At 41.8% G+C, this 17168-nt stretch overlaps 1 long non-coding RNA gene across 1 annotated transcript in view; it reads right to left on the minus strand.

The window, feature by feature from the left end:
- Nucleotides 1–9264, minus strand: part of LOC148110055 (uncharacterized) — a 504178-nt gene extending 494914 nt beyond the window's left edge. Inside the window, exon 1 of the long non-coding RNA XR_015724452.1 lies at nucleotides 6626–9264. This is a non-coding gene — a long non-coding RNA (uncharacterized LOC148110055). The remainder of the gene's footprint in view (nucleotides 1–6625) is intronic.
- Nucleotides 9265–17168: the final 7904 nt, after the last annotated feature.

Raw genomic sequence — 17168 nt, forward strand, 5'->3', positions numbered from 1 at the left:
TGGCCATGGGTCCTCTTAGCTTAACTATCACCCAGCTCCTATATCTTCATCTTTCCCACAAGGACGTCACCAGAGAGTCTGTCAATCGTCTTCCTGAAATCCAGACACATTTGGTCTGTGGCATTTCCCCTCCCCACCAGTCTCCCTTCTCTATCAGAAAAGGAAATGAGGTTAGTTGGGCATATCTTGTTTTTAAGCAAATCCACATTTAGTGAATCCATATTTATATGTACCAATAGGCTCAATGGGATATTTATTTCAGAAAATGTAAAGTTCCCCCAAGAAGAAGAATTTTAAAAAGGTTATATTCAGTATGTTAGCTACATTTATTTCACTTTTAAAAAGCCCTTGATAAAAATACATTTTCAGGACCATCAATATCATCATGGAACTCAACATTGGTAAGAGTCTAAACACCACTTAAAGACTACATTCCCAAACTACAATTAAACTTTGACGACAACCACCTTAACCAGGATTGGGACATTTTCTGCATCAGACAGTCACCAGAGAGATAAATCTCACCAAAACAATTTAGTACTGGGGTTGAGTTCTGCATTTAGTACATATTAATTTCCACTTTTGAGAACTTTTAGAGTCGTCATTCTAGACAATGAAAAATTTCTGTATCAGAGACAAAGATTCCACTGTGTAAGCACACCATACGCAACTTAAACCAAAAAACTGGATGACGACATTTAAGATTATTTATCAAAATAATATAGCACTTGGAATATGTCAGGCATGTTCTGAGAACTTTACAAACATTAATTTATCTAATCCCCATAACAACCCTTTGTGATGGTGACTTATATTTTCTTCATTTTAACAGAAGAAAAACAAAGGCGCAGAGAGGTTAAGTGACTTGCCCAATGACACACAGCTAGGAGGTGACATGAAGCATCCATAGGCTGCCAAACTCAAACAAACAAGAAGTCACAGACATTCCATTACCTCTCTGGGCATTCCCAAAAATGTCATAAATACTTTTATATTTCTCTTCACATTAATTGGCAATGTTATATTCAGCTTCATAAAAGAATAGGGTAAAACGGTAGAGAATAAGAAAAATTAAGCAATGTTCAGGGCTGTGCATGGCTGGTTTTAGTTTAAAATTCTTGGATCATTTAGTTTCAATTCACTGACTTTATTTCAACTCCTGACCTTGTGGAAGCCCCAACGTCTGCTACAGTGCCTAATCCTTGGTAGGTACTAAAAAAATCTTCATTGAATTCAATTGATTTCTGTTTGAGACATTTTCAAGCTGCCACATGTAAAGGTAGTAATAACAGCTCCAAAATCAATCTCAAGATACTTCTCAAGTCCTATTAACTTACCCTCTTGCTTATGGAAGATTTAGACCCATTTCTGTAAGCAGGATTTAGGATATCTGGCCCCACAAATTAGATTATGCATTAAAAAATTAAAAGAGTTACCAGACATAAACCCCAATAGAATATCTTAGTGTGGTTACAGTTTATACAAATTTGAAATAGTGTAACACTAAAAAAAAAATTGATAAAATCTCTTCATGCTCAAAATGTGAGGTAATGTAAATCCTCCAAATTTAAGTTCTTTTCAAGATAACAATTTCAAAGCTGGCAGGCCAAATGAATTATAAAACTGAATTGAGACTATTGCCTAAATTATTCAAGTTTTGAATTATGCAAAGTTTTCAGGGCCACATCCTTTTCATAAAATGCCACCAGCCTCTACACATCACCAAGGGACAGAACCAATGAAGCATTACTTCACAGCTTGATGGCTACAGTCCTGGAGGCCAAACAGACTCAGAAGCCTCAAGCCACAAAGCTGTCCTCCACTTCTCAAAGATCTATGGGACACAGCAGAGAACAATGCTGGAACCCATGATGCATGATGAAAATTAAGCTGAAGAGCCCCACGACCGATTTGCACCTACATGTCCAAATGTCCGTGGTGGCAGCCCTGAGACAGCAGGTTCCTGGAAGCTCAGAGGACCAGTTGTCCACCAAAATCTCCAGCCTCTACAGAATCATAAACTCTCAGACTTCGTCTGGATGAGAAACCACAGCTCTCTTCGATGCCACATTGTCTGAGAGTGAGAAATACTGGCAGATAAACAAATCACTAAATGACCAGTGCGCCAAGCCTGCTGTGCACCAGAGCAAGAGCTGGAAATGCTCCTGACCACTCCACACCGCCAGGCAAACACTCCCACGCAGAGCTAGAGAGGGAGCGGGGAGAACAACAGTGTATCATGTCTCTCCCTTCATCAGATGCTTACTGGAATCATCCCTGCTCCCTACTCCATGGAGTCATTAGAAAGCAAGAACAGGGAGAGAAAAAAAAAAACACCCTAAGAAAAGAGAGGACCTGGGGTAAAGATTAGGGGTGACAATGAAACTAATAGGGCTGGAAGTCTTTTACTAGCATGTACGAATCTGAAATAACAATATTGCTTCTTTTCTTTGGTTTTATCCTTCCAGTGGCCTTCCTAATTAGGAAAAAACTAAAGCCAGTCACTTTTGGTGCCTGTATCGACCTTGTAAGACACACTAAATTCTCCCCGTAATGCATAACTGTCAGCCTTCCTCACTCATCTGGAGTGATTTTTCCAATTAACCATGACAGGCATTTCACTCAAGCCCCTTATTCTAACTCAGAGGCGCGGTCCTGAAGAATGAGACTTCAGGCGGCTGCTGACACTTCTTTTGTCATACAAGCTGCTCTAGACAAACAATATTGACTACAAATTTGTCAGGACTTTCTATGACCATCAATCATTCCTGCCCTCTTGCCCTCTTGTGTGCCCCTGAATTTCCTCTTCACTCCCACCCTTAGAACAAAGCAAAATACAGCAAAAACATTAAAATCCTCAAAGTGGGAATCAGTACACATCCTGGAATATCTGGAATTTGAAGATTCATTTGCTATGACTAAATGTACCCTTTACTAGGGAATTTAAAGGCTATAAAATGATATACTGCCTCAGAAATGAATACTATAGTTTCATGTCAGAATGCCTGGGGTCTTGTTTCTTCATTTTTATACAAGATCTCAGAAAGTACAAGGTAGGCAAAGGTTTAATCCACAGGTCCCAAAGCTGAACATCGTCATTGATGAGAATTATAAATTACAATAATCCTAGGTGGAGGAAAATAGGGATCTGTGAAAACCTAGAGTACGCATCTCCACTTAGTTTTTTTCAAAAAAAAAAAAAAAAAAAAAAAAAACCAAAAACCTGAAACACTGTACTAACCGAAGTTACAAGGCACTAACCAAAGTGCCTCTGAGGCCCAAAATCATAGATGGGGGGCCAGTTCACAACCTCTGGTTTAGTGTACACACACACACACACACACACACACACACACACACCCCTCTAGTACTATAACTCCTCTTTTCTCCCCTAGGGACATGTGTATATTTTTTTCAAAGACAGATTAAAGGAGAAATATCAGAAAGAAAAATATACAGACTCTCAGTTTGTATTTTGCTCATACAGGCAGGATTCAGAGGCCTCAGCTTCTGCTAAAAATGAAAACAAAACCCCCCAAAAAAACAAAAACAAAAAAACTCCAACCTCCTGTGCCCGTATTCCTTATTAATAATCAGAATTCTCACAGTAGCAAAAACTTGGAACTCTGCTCCCATCTCTACTCTGTGAGCACTGAAGCAATTCTCGTGTCCAAGAACCACAGCTCTCTCTAGTTCATCCCTAAGTTCATCAGGGGTGTGGTTACTCCTGCCCAGTAAAGGTGATGACCATTTCTATGAGCTCCTCTGCAGAGTTCCAACTGGGACGAGGGCCCCCATGATGGAAGGTTCTAGGAGGGCTGGTCTATGCTGACAAAATGGCTGATACTAGCACCAGAACTTCCAAAGCTACAACATCTTTCTTTTGATTCTTGAATAAGAAGGAATTTGGGGTTTTTTTTTGGGGGGGGGTTAATTAAAGTTTAACACTTTCTTCTCTCTCCAAGGTTTTCTCAGCCAACATGCTGGTTATCTGTCCCCTCAGACGACAGGTTAACAGGAATGAGACACAGGCATCCTGTTCCATACTGCTCCCCTCCTGCGCCTCCGCCACTTGTAGGCACAACTGTTTTCAGATGGTGAAATATCAGCTGCTTCCTCACAATGTTTGGGGGTATATACACAATTACAATGCTGTTCGCATCATAACATCAAAATGTTTAAATATAAAGCAGAAATTTCAAAGCGCATCTAGTTAACATGGAAGCTGATTTCATCTTTTTTTTTCTTTTTCCTTATTTATGAAAACCACTCATCCCAAACTAATGTAGATTCAAAGCAGGGGGTAAGGGTGGGGGAGTGGATTTCAGGGTATGGCCATTTGGGAGATCGTGCCCGAACCACAAGGAAAAAGGATATGGCCTGAAGCCAGTGGTAGAATCATCATAACAGACAATACAACCAATTTGTTTAATGGGGAAGAAGTTAGGCAACCTACTAAAAACCACAGGTCTTTGGGGCACCTGGGTGGCTCAGTTGGTTAAGCGTCTGCCTTCAGCTCAGGTCATGATCCCAGGATTGGGCTCCATGCTCAGCGGGGAGTCTGCTTCTCTCTCTCTCCTCTGCCCCTCCCCCTGCTTGTACACACTCTCTCCCTCTCTCTGACAAACAAATAAATAAGTAAACAAATAATCTTTAAAAAAAAAAAAACTCACAGGTCTAATCTACATTTTTAAAACTTATGACCATGTCTAGAAGAGCTGCCTAACTCTTCTGTGCTCCGTTCTTTCAACTCTGAGAGGCCCAGGAGACTCCATCTCTGCCCCTCCTCTGCTTCAGGTACAAGCAACAGTGCCCAAACCTGCACAACTATCAGAGTAACATGGAAAGAGAGCCCTTTTTAAAAAATGAAGATTCCCTGCCCTCACCCCAGATCTCACTCTTGGCCTACTAAATCAGACATCTGTAGCAGGAGAAAGTTTCAGAGTTATCCACATGAACCTAATGATCAACCATACTTAAGAATCACAGGGCAAACACAGGGTACATGAGTCAATTCTCCCATTCCTTTGTCCATGGCAGGTACTAATAATCAATACCAGTACTCCTTCCCACTGAGCCCAGCCGAAGACTCAGAATCCTTCTGCAGGTGGAGCTCCAGGCAGCTACCACCAGTCGGTGAGAGCTGGCTGACAAACCTGTCTGCTATCCCCCAGTGAGAATCAAGCAGCCCACCCACATTTGTGCTCAGTTGCACTCTTAGCCCAGCATCTAGAATAGCTCATTAGAGATCCTTCTAGGTTTACAAAATCTTCTTCAAATACCTGATTTCCTTTGAGCCTCCCAAAAACCATGTGAGGGGAGACGGGCATGTACTATTGCAGATTTGAGAAGTGAGGAAACTGGATGTCTCGAAGCTTTGTCCTGCCCAGTTAAAGAGCTGATGAAGAGGAAAGACAAAAAATAATAATAATCCTGATCTCCTGCCTCCCAAACCAGCATTCTTCCATCTAGATTGAGCTGGGCATGGAGTATAAAGGGCAACATTATTACCTGAGCCTAGCCAGAAACAGACAACAGTGCAGAAAAGGATACATGGGCTGGAAAGATTTAGTCAGTTGACCAAGGTCAGGAAGCTGCAGAGCCAGAACTCCAACCAGGTCTGTCTGACTCTAAAACTCTGTGCTCTTTCTGCTTAGAGTGCAGGGTGTCCCACACCAGCACATACTAGGGGAGGGCTTCTGTCCCCCAAGCCCCCTGATTCCTGCTCCTCCCACCATCCTCTCAGCCTATTTCCCTCCCTTACACTCACATCACGCTCCCGGCCACACATACCTCTCTACAGCCCGCCCCTCTTCTTGCCCCTGTAACTCCCTTCCAAATGCAGGAGGAAACTGCCCAGCTTACTCAGAACAGCCTCAGCCAACTGACTGAAGATAAGACAAGCAAGCACCTTGGCAGTAAGATGCAAATATAAAATTGCAAACAGCTTTTGAAGTTGCAGCTCCATAATCTTCTAAGCGAAAGAAGAGGGCTTTGCATCCTCTCCCTCTCATCTAAATCAACACTCCAAAGGGCTGAAATGAGTCCAGCCAGCCTTCGGATGTGATCTCACAAGCCTGCCTGCCACACACGTGCATTTACAGCCCGACGCCTGAGCAAAACTCACATGAGGCTTGTCACCACTTGATACAAGGGACGTGTTTCAGCGGAAATCAAAGGGAAGGGATGTGATTTGCTGCCCTTTAATGTGCTCAAAATGCCCTGCTGGCATGGCTGGGACCTTATCTCTTTAAGAAACTAAGCACTGTTAAGTTTAGGAGAAGGCAGCTGAGGGTTTCGGAACACAGGTGCCGCTCAGAATCCGTCCTACAAGTGCGTAACCTTGGTCTAATTACTTAATACAGTAGCCCCCCCTTATCTGGGGGGGACACGAGCTGTCCAAGACCCCCTTGGCTGCCGCAAACAGGAGATAGCACGGAACCCTACATATACTGTTTTTTCCTATACCTACATACCCATGACAAAGTTTAATTTACAAATTAGGCACAGTAAGAGGTGAACAACAATAAATAATAAAATGGGACAATTGTAACAATTAGTGTAATAAAAGTGACGTGAACATGGTCTCTCTCTTTCTCAAAATATCTTATTATTCTGTACTTACCTTTCTTCTCGTGCTGACGTGAGATGATAAAATGTCGACGGATGAGATGACGAGAGACGAATGACGTCGGCAACAGAAGGTAGAGTTAGAATACTATTGACCTTCCGATGATTCGTCAAAAGGAGAATCACCAGCTTTCAGACGCCAGTTGACGGCGGAAGGTCACCAAAACTGCGGAAAACAAAACTGCCGATGGGAAAAATACTTTCTCTCTCAACTAAACTTTTCCATCTGTAAAATGGAAATTTAACAACAGTACTTTCATTATAAGGTTGTTGTAAGTATTTTACTTAATCCGTGTAAAGAATTTAGTACAGTGGCTGGTACAGGGTAAGTATTAACTACCACTGTGGTTTTTAGTTTGGTTTTTGGTTTTTGTGTTTCAAGGAAATAGAAGTTTATTGATTACACTGCAAAGGAGCAGCGGGCAGGACAGAAGAGGAGAGGCTGTCTGCCTCTCAGGTTTGTTTTCAAACAAAAGGAGAAGATTCAGGATATATATCACATAACCTTTGGACTTTAGATGGCATCTCAACAAGTCCCTCTAGTATTTTAAGGTCACAATAAATAGGTTTAGATGAGGAAGCATAAAACTCTATGTTACTATTTTCAATGAAATGATTGCATTGTAAAAATTAATAAAAATAATAAAACTTATTTTAGAATTAAGTCACCTTAAAATAACAGTGCTGAGATTATGTGTGATTTTTTTAGCTTCTTTATAGTATATATTTCTGGAATTACTAAATCTTCTACAAAAAGCATGTATTATTATTTTATGGTCCAAAAAATGCCTGTGTAATAAAATTAAGCAAAATATGTCTTATAATATATAAACACAGGTATCTACAGGAAACAGCAATTAAAGAATAAGTATACTATAATTGCATCATGGCTTCCCCTACTGGCCCAACTGGACATTTCTTTTGGAAATTTTTAGAGGCCTAAATCTCCAAATCCAAATGGAAATGGGCCCCAGACATTGCTCAGATAATACTGGCAGTACTTTCAACCCAGAGAAAGGCAAAACAAAGAATTTGTTGTAATTGGAGGCCTCCACTTGAGCTAGTTTCATTTGTGTATGAATAAAGCCTCAGTCACACAACTGTTGCTCAAAGATACACACAGACAGACACACATACACACACATACCCCTTCACACACACGGACCAAACACTGTTTCATTTCTACTGCTTTGTTCCTATGGAGTACTAGACAGATATTGGCAGACTCTATTTCACTTTTGTCTGGGTGCACTCTGGGAATTTCACCTTTCCCCTTCCACTTTCAGTAGTTAGAAATGTCCCCAACTGGAGCACTTTTTCAATGAGGAAAATATTCTCATATGTCAAAAATGTCCTAGTGTCTTACAAGCATGCACAGTTTAAAAACTGGTGTAAAAAACAAACCATTATGAAATACTCTTATAAGAAAGATCAAGAAGTGAGTGAATTTAGTCTGTTCTTTGGATCTATTAGCAGAGGGTCCAGCTGAGTCATTTGGCCCAGGATAAAAGCCCGTGGGAACCTCAAATGTTGGCTGCTGTTTGGTGGTAAATTCAGGACCTCTCAGAGGCTGAGAGGGGCCTGAGCCCATTCCAAATTTGGAAATTAAATATATTTTTAAAAATGAATAAATGCCAAAACACTGTTTAAAAATTAGGGTATGTTTCCTATATTTACATTTAGCAAATATATGCTTTTGACCCAAGAATAATTTTAGTAACCATATGTACACCTTCTTTTGGAGAAAGCTTCAGAAGTCAAATTTTGAGGCCCATCATTAACAAGAGGCTAAACCCCAATGGCCCCCAATTCCCAGCCCTGTGAGAGAGCTGAACAAATCTGAGCAAAGAACAGGGTGAAGGTTCTCCTTCAAATGTTGATCTGAACTCAACTCCATTACTCTGGCTCCTGGCTACAACAGAGGCATGGGAAATTGATAGCCAGGATGAGAGATCTCAAATCAAGGGCTGACCAGGCCTCATTTGGCCCTTCAGCTTCTCTTTCTAAAACTGGTACTGACGTGACATTCAATACAAGAAAACCTATTCTGAAATAACTTTCTCTGCTCTTCAGTTATCAAGTTCCCAAAGGCCTCCTCATCTTCTCCCACCTCCGTCTGGATTTTGTAATTTCCACACACAACAGATTTGTTCCAAGGCCCCAGCATCTAAAGGCATCAAAGAGGGGAATGAGTTCCTCCAAGCTGAGTGGTCTTAACACCTGTATCTCTAAAGTCACCCTGGGTCGGAAAAAAGAAGATGACCATAGCAACCTACGTAAATGTATATTCACAGGATGCAGATATAATTACACACTCTGAGCTTTCTTGGGCATCCATGTGGTGACTACCTGACATGAGGTTCCCTGAAGCACAAAAGCGGAAAGACAAAGAAAGACTTCTGGGGTTTCTAAGTTGTACTAACAATGAAGGAGACAGGGAGGATGATGCATGGGCCTTCTGTGAATGGTCTCATGAGAAACTCATCCCTTCCTCTGTTCCAGGACATAAAAATATTAATTCGGCAACTGTTCATCACAGGTCCCCACATTTTCCGTAATCTGGTCTCACGATGCCTGGTGCATAGTGCGTGTGATAAATGTTAACTGACCTTCATCAGTACTTTGAAAACAAGTTCAAGCTTAGACTCAGAAATCCTTTTTTTTTTTTTTTGAGAGAGAGAGAGAGAGAGAGAGAGAGTGGGGAGGGGGAGGGAGAGACAGCATCTTAAGCAGGCTCCACATCCAGGGCAGAGCCTGATTCCAGGCTCAATCTCACGACCCTGAGATCATTACCTGAGCCGAAATCAAGAGCCAAACACTTAACCAACTGAGCCACCCAGGTGCCCCCAAAAATCCTTTTTAATTCTTGATTGGTGAGTTACCCACTTAGGTCTTCATATATATTCAGTTGTTTAATAGGTTGGTCTATATGACATCAGAACATGCAAGTTATATTTATCCACTGCTCACCTCTCCCCTCATCCGCACACACACACACACACACAATCTTCCCACTTGTAAGAACACTGTTTCCTGTTGTTTCATTTTGTGGTTTGGAGATTTGAAAATAATATATTTTCCATGAAGAGTATCACAGGAAAGAAAATAGAAAATGATGGATCTATTTAATTTTAAAAAGAACAAAAGTGATTCTCCAAGGAAAAAGTAGGGTCTGGAATTAATACAAGTCCATGCCCACCTAAAAGCAAAAAGCCAAATGGACTACTTCATTATAAATATATGGCTTTTTACAAACACACACACACACACACACACACACACACACACACACAAAGAAGAGATGAAATTTGCTCTCACATGAAGAGAATTGAGTACAAATGCTATTTGGGTCAGAAATCAAATAAGTCCACACCACACTGCAGGACACGATCTTCAGCAGTAGAGACGGCCTACTGAGAATTCTGGCCCCAGGGACGTGGGGAGCATCCACCCACCTCTTTGCTCAAAAGACAGTGTTTATTTTCTCCCTTTCTGTTCATACATACTTCCAGATCTCAGACACTCACCTAATTGTCTGTTTTGTAAGCAAGTCTCCAAAAGAAGGATAGGTTGCGGAGAAATGGCCACATTCCTTGAAAAATTGCGGAAGTGAAGAACATATGCACTTTAGAACATTCCCTTCAGTAGGGAATTGTCTGTGTTCCAGCAGGACTGACCCAGGATTTGCAGGGTATCTATTGTGAAAGCATGGGCAGCCCCACTGGTCCCTGGTCTCCCTCAAAATAGATGAAAGCTCACTCCTGCACAATGAGTTACACCAGCAGGACTTGTCCAGATTGCTTTTCATGCTCTCTACCCTATCACGCTGTGATCAGTGCCTTTTAAAGCAGCTGGGAGCAATTTAAAAATGAATCAAAGGCATCAAGGTGAGTTATCAGTTAGACTAGCGTTCTTTGATAAAAATAATAATCATAGCAACAACAACAACAGATGGTTGCTTTCAAACAAGCTGAGAAAAGTTTCCAAAAGTTCTTTTTTTTCTTGGTCCCAAAGCACTTTGTACTTCTCTGTTCTTTTTTTAATTTTTTTGAAGATTTTATTTATTTATTTGAGAGAGAGAGACAGAGATAGCAAGAGCAAGCATGAGGAGAGAGAGAAGCAGACTCCCTGCAGAGCAGAGAGCCCAATGCAGGGCTCCATCCCAGGACCCTGAGATCATGACTTGAGCCAAAGGCAGACTCTTAACCAACTGAACCACCCAGGAGCCCCTGTGCTTCCCTCTTGATCACACATTTTCTAACTGCTTTTACACATCTGTCTCTCCTACTGGTTGATGGACTTCTTAAGAACCTAGCCTCATTCTTATTTATCTTTAGATTCATAGAGCCTTCAGGGTAGGTAGAAAGTAAAAGACTCTCAATATATGTTTGATAGATGGATAAATGTATGAGAAATTAATGTACACCAGAGTGCATCAGGAAACAGCATCCAAAATTCTTGAAATAAAAATGAGAGAGCATCAAAGTAAAATTTCCTGCAGCACATCAGCCAAACACTGAGAAAGGACTTCATTATTCCCCAGATTTCATCAGTGATTCATTCCAAATAATTACAGGATTATTTAAAAGAATGTTGAAATGAAGACCTTTCATCACCAACACTATCAAAAATGTCAGTCATGTCCAAAATAGCTACAGTCTGTGTGACCAGGAGGAGTCCCACTATGGACTAGGGAGGAGATTCTGTCAGTGTCCCTGGAAAGTCTGGAAGTCATCCTCTCAAACAGGAGGGCTTAAGGAAATGGAGGACAGTTTGCTCTCTTGACCCCAGGGTTAGCACTTGCCTAGCGGCAGGAAGTTGGAAGATGATCCAGGGTCAGACTTCTGCAATGGTGTGAAGTAAATGAAATTTGTCTTCACCTCCTCGGTGTCACCCTCCTGACTCCGATCCGTCCTTAATAAGCACTCTGGGAAATTCCAATGTAAGAATAAGTCATACAAAGGTATAAATAACTTATAATGATTGTATAAATTAGTCCCTCAGGGGCATTTGCCTTTGTAATAGGAAGCAGTGTCATTACTCCAAGAAATAATAGTGAAATTGTGAAATTTCTGCCATCTTGAAGGGGTGACAGTCGGTGCCAGCTTGGAGGTCAGGTGGTAGCTACCCACTGAAGTAGTGAAATACATTTTTTAAACTTCAGAAATACAAAATTCAGGCATTGGATCTCCTGTGCCTAATCCTGATGGTAAAATAAAACACCTATACCTCTTCCAGTGATGGATAAACAAAAGGTTATCAGGCTTCAGACACTGATCAGTGATTCTCTAGAGACCCCAAGTGGTCAGAAGAGGTACTCATTTTTGCACTGACCAGAAAGATGTTAGTAAGGCAAAATTAAGACCTATGACTTGGTGATCTCTATTAGGGAAACACTGGAAACCTTCAATAATGAACAGTTTGAGTCATTCATTTACTTTTTTTTTTTTTTTAAAGATTTTATTTATTTATTCGACAGAGGGAGACAGCCCGCGAGAGAGGGAACACAACCAGGGGGAGTGGGAGAGGAAGAAGCAGGCTCCCAGCGGAAGAGCCTGATGTGGGACTCGATCCCGTAACACCGGGATCACGCCCTGAGCCGAAGGCAGACGATTAACCGCCGTGCCACCCAGGCGCCCCTTCATTTACTTTTCTATCTACTTTTTTTTCTCTCACCTTTTTCTTCTCTTTCTATGTTATAGTCCCATTTGCCCTAAATGTCTCAGCAGGCGCTTGCCCTTCCTGGGCCTTTGTCCATTTTCATTGCTTTGCCTGGGTTGTCCACATATCAGAAACCACAATGCCCTTCAAGGGAGCCAATCAAGACTGCATTTCTCCCATGCATTCCAAGGGCTCCTACATCTTGTTTCACCCCGATATTCATTTGGTTTTTTGTTACACGACTCTCATACCAGCACACACTTTCAGATAAGTACGAGAATGTGCTATTGCCGCCTTAGATTCCCACTCTTATTCTGCCAGGACTGTTTCCTCAGGGGCATGAAATGGACTATCCCAGAAGATTAAATTTTAAGGGCTGGATTCAAATTACTGCTAGTTTGTCAGTTCATTGTGGAGTTCAGGAAATAGAGACAGACTATATATATACACACAAATACATGAGAAAGAGTCATAAAGGATAGACTAAACGATGCCAAACTTTACAGGAAACTCAGAGATGACCCTTCCCAACAAATAAAAAATAATTTCCACAGATTCGTGGTAAAAACAACATAAATATCTATTTTAACCTGAACCTTTATGATGTACACATTTTAGTTGGCAATCTTGTTTTCCTCTCCCAAATTTTCTTAGGCAGCTACTAAAATTACATAGATATATATCATATATTAAATATATATATATTCACCAATATGTACTAGGTCATTTCCTTGGCATTAGACTATAATTCCTCCTGGATTGGACTAATCATACCTCAGTAATAGAAAGAGGTGAATCACATCAGTAGGAATAGGTATGGGCTGGGAGCACGTCATCTGTCAATCTTATCTGAGCTCCCACTTTACCTTGGAGTTCTAGTCCAAGATCACGAACAGGTTTCCCTAATTCATCTTTAAAAATCCCCACTTCAGATGAAGCCCTTTCCATTTAATTCTGAGTGGCCTGGATGTGAGACTGAGAGTCAGTCAGGCCCATGACAGAAGCAGCCGGCCCAGAAGGAACTATTTAACCTGGACCCACATTTGAGCAGTTTCCTCTTATTCACAGAAATACAGGATTTCCAAAAAAACCTATCAAGTTAATGGTTGGTCCATAAAGTAAACATATAGATAGTTATAAACGGCTAGTTAATGGAGAGTTGTGTCCTAGATGTGTACGGTGTCAGAGAACTTTTTAATCAAAAGCTCAAGGAGAGGGAAAAAAAGAAGCATACAGCCTTTTCCTTCGGTTTGCTTCCTTAGTTCAATCCAACTTGGAATGAGCAGAGACCACTGAACAATACTTGGCATTATCTTTATTGTGTTATCCAAATCCAGGACCATGATCTTAGTGTAAAAGCAAGCTAGTTTCTCAACCAGTGCTATGGACTATATTTTGATCCTCTCTCAAGTTCACTCATTAAAGACCTCCCCCACCCCACAAGATGATGATATTTAAAGATGGAGCCCTTGAGAGATAATGAAGCGTAGATGAGGTCATGAGGGTGGAGCCCTCATGATGGGGATAATGCCCTTATAGGAAAAAACACCAGAGAGCTTGCACTCTCTCTCTTCCATGTGAGGACACAGCAAGAAGGTGACCATTTGTTAATCAGGAAGAGAGTTTTCACCAAAGATTGGCCGTACTGGCACCCTAATCTCAGATTTTCAGCCTCCAGAACTGTGATAAAGTTAATTTTTGTTCTTTAAGAGAGCCATTCTATGATATGTTGTTATGGCATCCCAAGCAGACTAGAGAGCCAGTTTCATACACAACACATATACCACCAATGCAGAAGTCAATCCCACCAGGACCTGATTGCCACAGACCACAGCCACTGATCTAGATCCCTTCTCTGTGTAGGCACCTTCTCCCTATGAGGCATTTTGTCTTTGCTCTTAAAACTTAAGTAAATCCTTTAAATCCTATATATACACATATATATACTTTTTTATATTTATATACATATTTATATATCATATAACTTTACATATAAAAATATATATATTTTTTTTAATTTAGCAAGATAAGCCCTGATGTCTAGGGTTCTCATCTTCTTTCCAAAGAACCTATAGCCCATGCCCACCCAGCAGCCCCAAATGTCACCCTTGAGGATTTCGATAAGTCAGGAAGACGACACAAAATCCTCATTTCCTAACAAGAGCTTCTGTGTCAAGCTCCTAATCTGATCTTCCAATCTGCTGAGCTCAGTTTTCTATTCCTCCTCTAAGATCTAGGGCAAAATCAGGTGAAGCAGTCTGCTATGACTTTAGAAGGGAGAGGGTAGAGAGCTATCACAATATTTCATTACAAAAACCAGTCACTTGTTAATCCCTAAAATATGTATTGCCTAATATATGAAGCCTATCACATTGGGTTTACAAAAATTTGAAGTTTTTTCTTTCTATTTTTCCAAAATTGTAAGAGCATGCTTAGGTGTAGAAAATATTTTTATTATTATTATATTTACCTGAAAAGCTGGCACCATAATTTCTCTTAGGGAAGAAATCATTTTTCTTCTGGTCAGTCTTTTGTGGTAGAAGGTGGACCCTGAAAGTACAAGGTTATCAGGAACAAAAGCAATACAGAGACAGCTAACCTGTTCTGCCCATGCTCCACAGGAGAACGTGAGGGATTTGGCGTTGCTCCAAAATGAGAGAGAAGAGATGAAGAGCCAAGTTACATGGTAGGAGGATGGGAAAAGTGGAAGGCAAGGTAACCAGTGAAGAATATACCTTGGTGAGCTTTTAAACATAACAATGCTAAAATATAAGAACTGGCTTAAAAACAGGAACTGAGTAGTAAGAAATGCTCTGTATTTCAGCACTGAATGGCTGAATAACTCTCCACCCACTTATCCAGTGCACATCACAGTCTGGTCAGTGGCGCCCCCTGGAGGCTCCTGTGTGTCAGCTGCAGGCCTGTTCCCAGGGACCATCGCTTCTGAGTCCCCCAGTGCTTTTTCAGGCCCGGCAAACCCACCCTGTGCCAATTGCTCAAGTCTTTACAAATGCATAAATGTAATTTGGTAAATTAGTAAATTTGGTAAATTCCGCAAATTGGTCATTTAACAATTGGCAAACTGGTTTTGGCAAGTTGGACCAATTGCCCTAGTACTAGGAAAAGGAAATCATTTCCAGGCCTTGGCAAATCTGCCCACCATGGCGTTCAATACCACGCTTTGATGTTCACTCCCTCCATTCTCCTACTCTCCCCTAGTAAATGCTAAGTGTCCAAAATTCAAGAACTAGCCCTCATTCTCTGAGAGAGGATCAGTGGTTTAGACTTAGGCCTGGAGAGATCATCTCTGACAAAAGCTCATATCTATAGGTGTCCTTTAAGCCAAAAGTTAAGAGAAAAAAATTAGCTAGGTTTGCCCATAAGTAGAAATATCCATAAATGAGATACTATTATCAACCTGGGCAAGAAGATTACATCAAAATTAAGGCATAGATCAGTGGTTAGAATTCACAAAATTTTGAGATTAGAAGTGTGGCCCGGGACATGATTGCAAAGTGGATATGAACACAGGCCTAAGGAGGGTAGAAGCGGTGTGGTGTGCAATGAGGGCCAGACACTCAGGTCCACATCTCATCGCATGCATATAATGTGGGGAATGAAGGGGACACACTATAGAAGAATCAAGCTCATGTGTGTCTCCTTTTTTCCCCATCATTCTCCCATTGCATCATTTAGGAATTCAGCCCCAGACTCCATGAAGGAGGAAGGGTTCAAACCCATTTTTGGCGAAGGCATCCTCTGCCCTTCAGAGAGACCATTCCCTTTCTGCCCTCAATGGGAGACCACAACCCTCCTGTGGGGGATGCTTTCCCCATGTGGTCCAGAGCTGAGCTCCAAAACAGATCCCGGATGTGGCCAGCCAGTTCCCAGGCTTGGACCGCTCAGAGCAGAGCTGAGTCCTGCCAGGAAAAGCAGGGCAGAAGGCATGTTGATCGTGGGGGAAGAGCGTGAGAGAGCATCTGCTCTTCTTTCCTTATTCAGTCCCCTTATAACCAACTTTCTCCTTCATTGACAGAAAAAAGCTAAGCATATACAGAAGAGAAGCCTTGTTGCAATGAGCAAGAAAACTCCAGCTGGGAACATTAAAATCACACACATACAAAACACACAGAACACATGACATCCCTGCTGGCAGCCCCCAGCACTGGACCAGCCAACACTCTGCCTCTTGAGAGCCAAAGGCACATCTGCAGAAACACACACTCTGAAGCAGCCACAGTAGAGTCTGATGCTGGGGAAGAGGGCAGAGGTAAATGTGTGTCTCCCCCATCACTCCATCCACAGGGTCCCAAGGGCTTTCCCAGCACCAAGCCAAGGAGGGGGCTGTCAGCCTGTGTCCATCCAGGTGGGGAGCAGTGGGATGACCATTGTGCCCAACATCAAGCCTGGGATCCTCCTGCTATGGGCCACCTGCGCAGCAGGAAGTTACCTTGAGGCTGGCTTCCAATTACAGAGCGGGGCTGTGTGAATGAGAGCCCTGCAACTCTACTCTCATGTTTAAAAAGTGGTGTTATCATGAAGAAACAAAGACTCTCTTGGGTCCTCTTACTAGATTTGGGGAGGGGATAGATTCGTACAACTGAACAAATATGGAACCTAAAGCAAAGGCCAGAAGACTAGCTCATGACTAGCTCTCTCCAGGAATCCTTAAGAGACACAACCTATTATTAATAACACTCCTTCACTTGCTTGAGAGTACGGCCAGCACACAGGCTGCAGAATCAAATGTTCGGCACGTAACTATGAGAGATCCCCCCAGCATCATCTGCAGCTGCATGAGCACTTTTCAGAAACCACCCAATTCTATATCCCAAACAATCAAGGTTGAATCCTCAGGGAGAGACTGATTCAACCTG

The sequence above is a fragment of the Ursus americanus genome, chromosome 5 (assembly GCF_024610735.1).
Source record: "Ursus americanus isolate L20-20 chromosome 5, mUrsAme1.1.p, whole genome shotgun sequence".
NCBI classification, from domain to species: Eukaryota; Metazoa; Chordata; class Mammalia; order Carnivora; family Ursidae; genus Ursus; species Ursus americanus.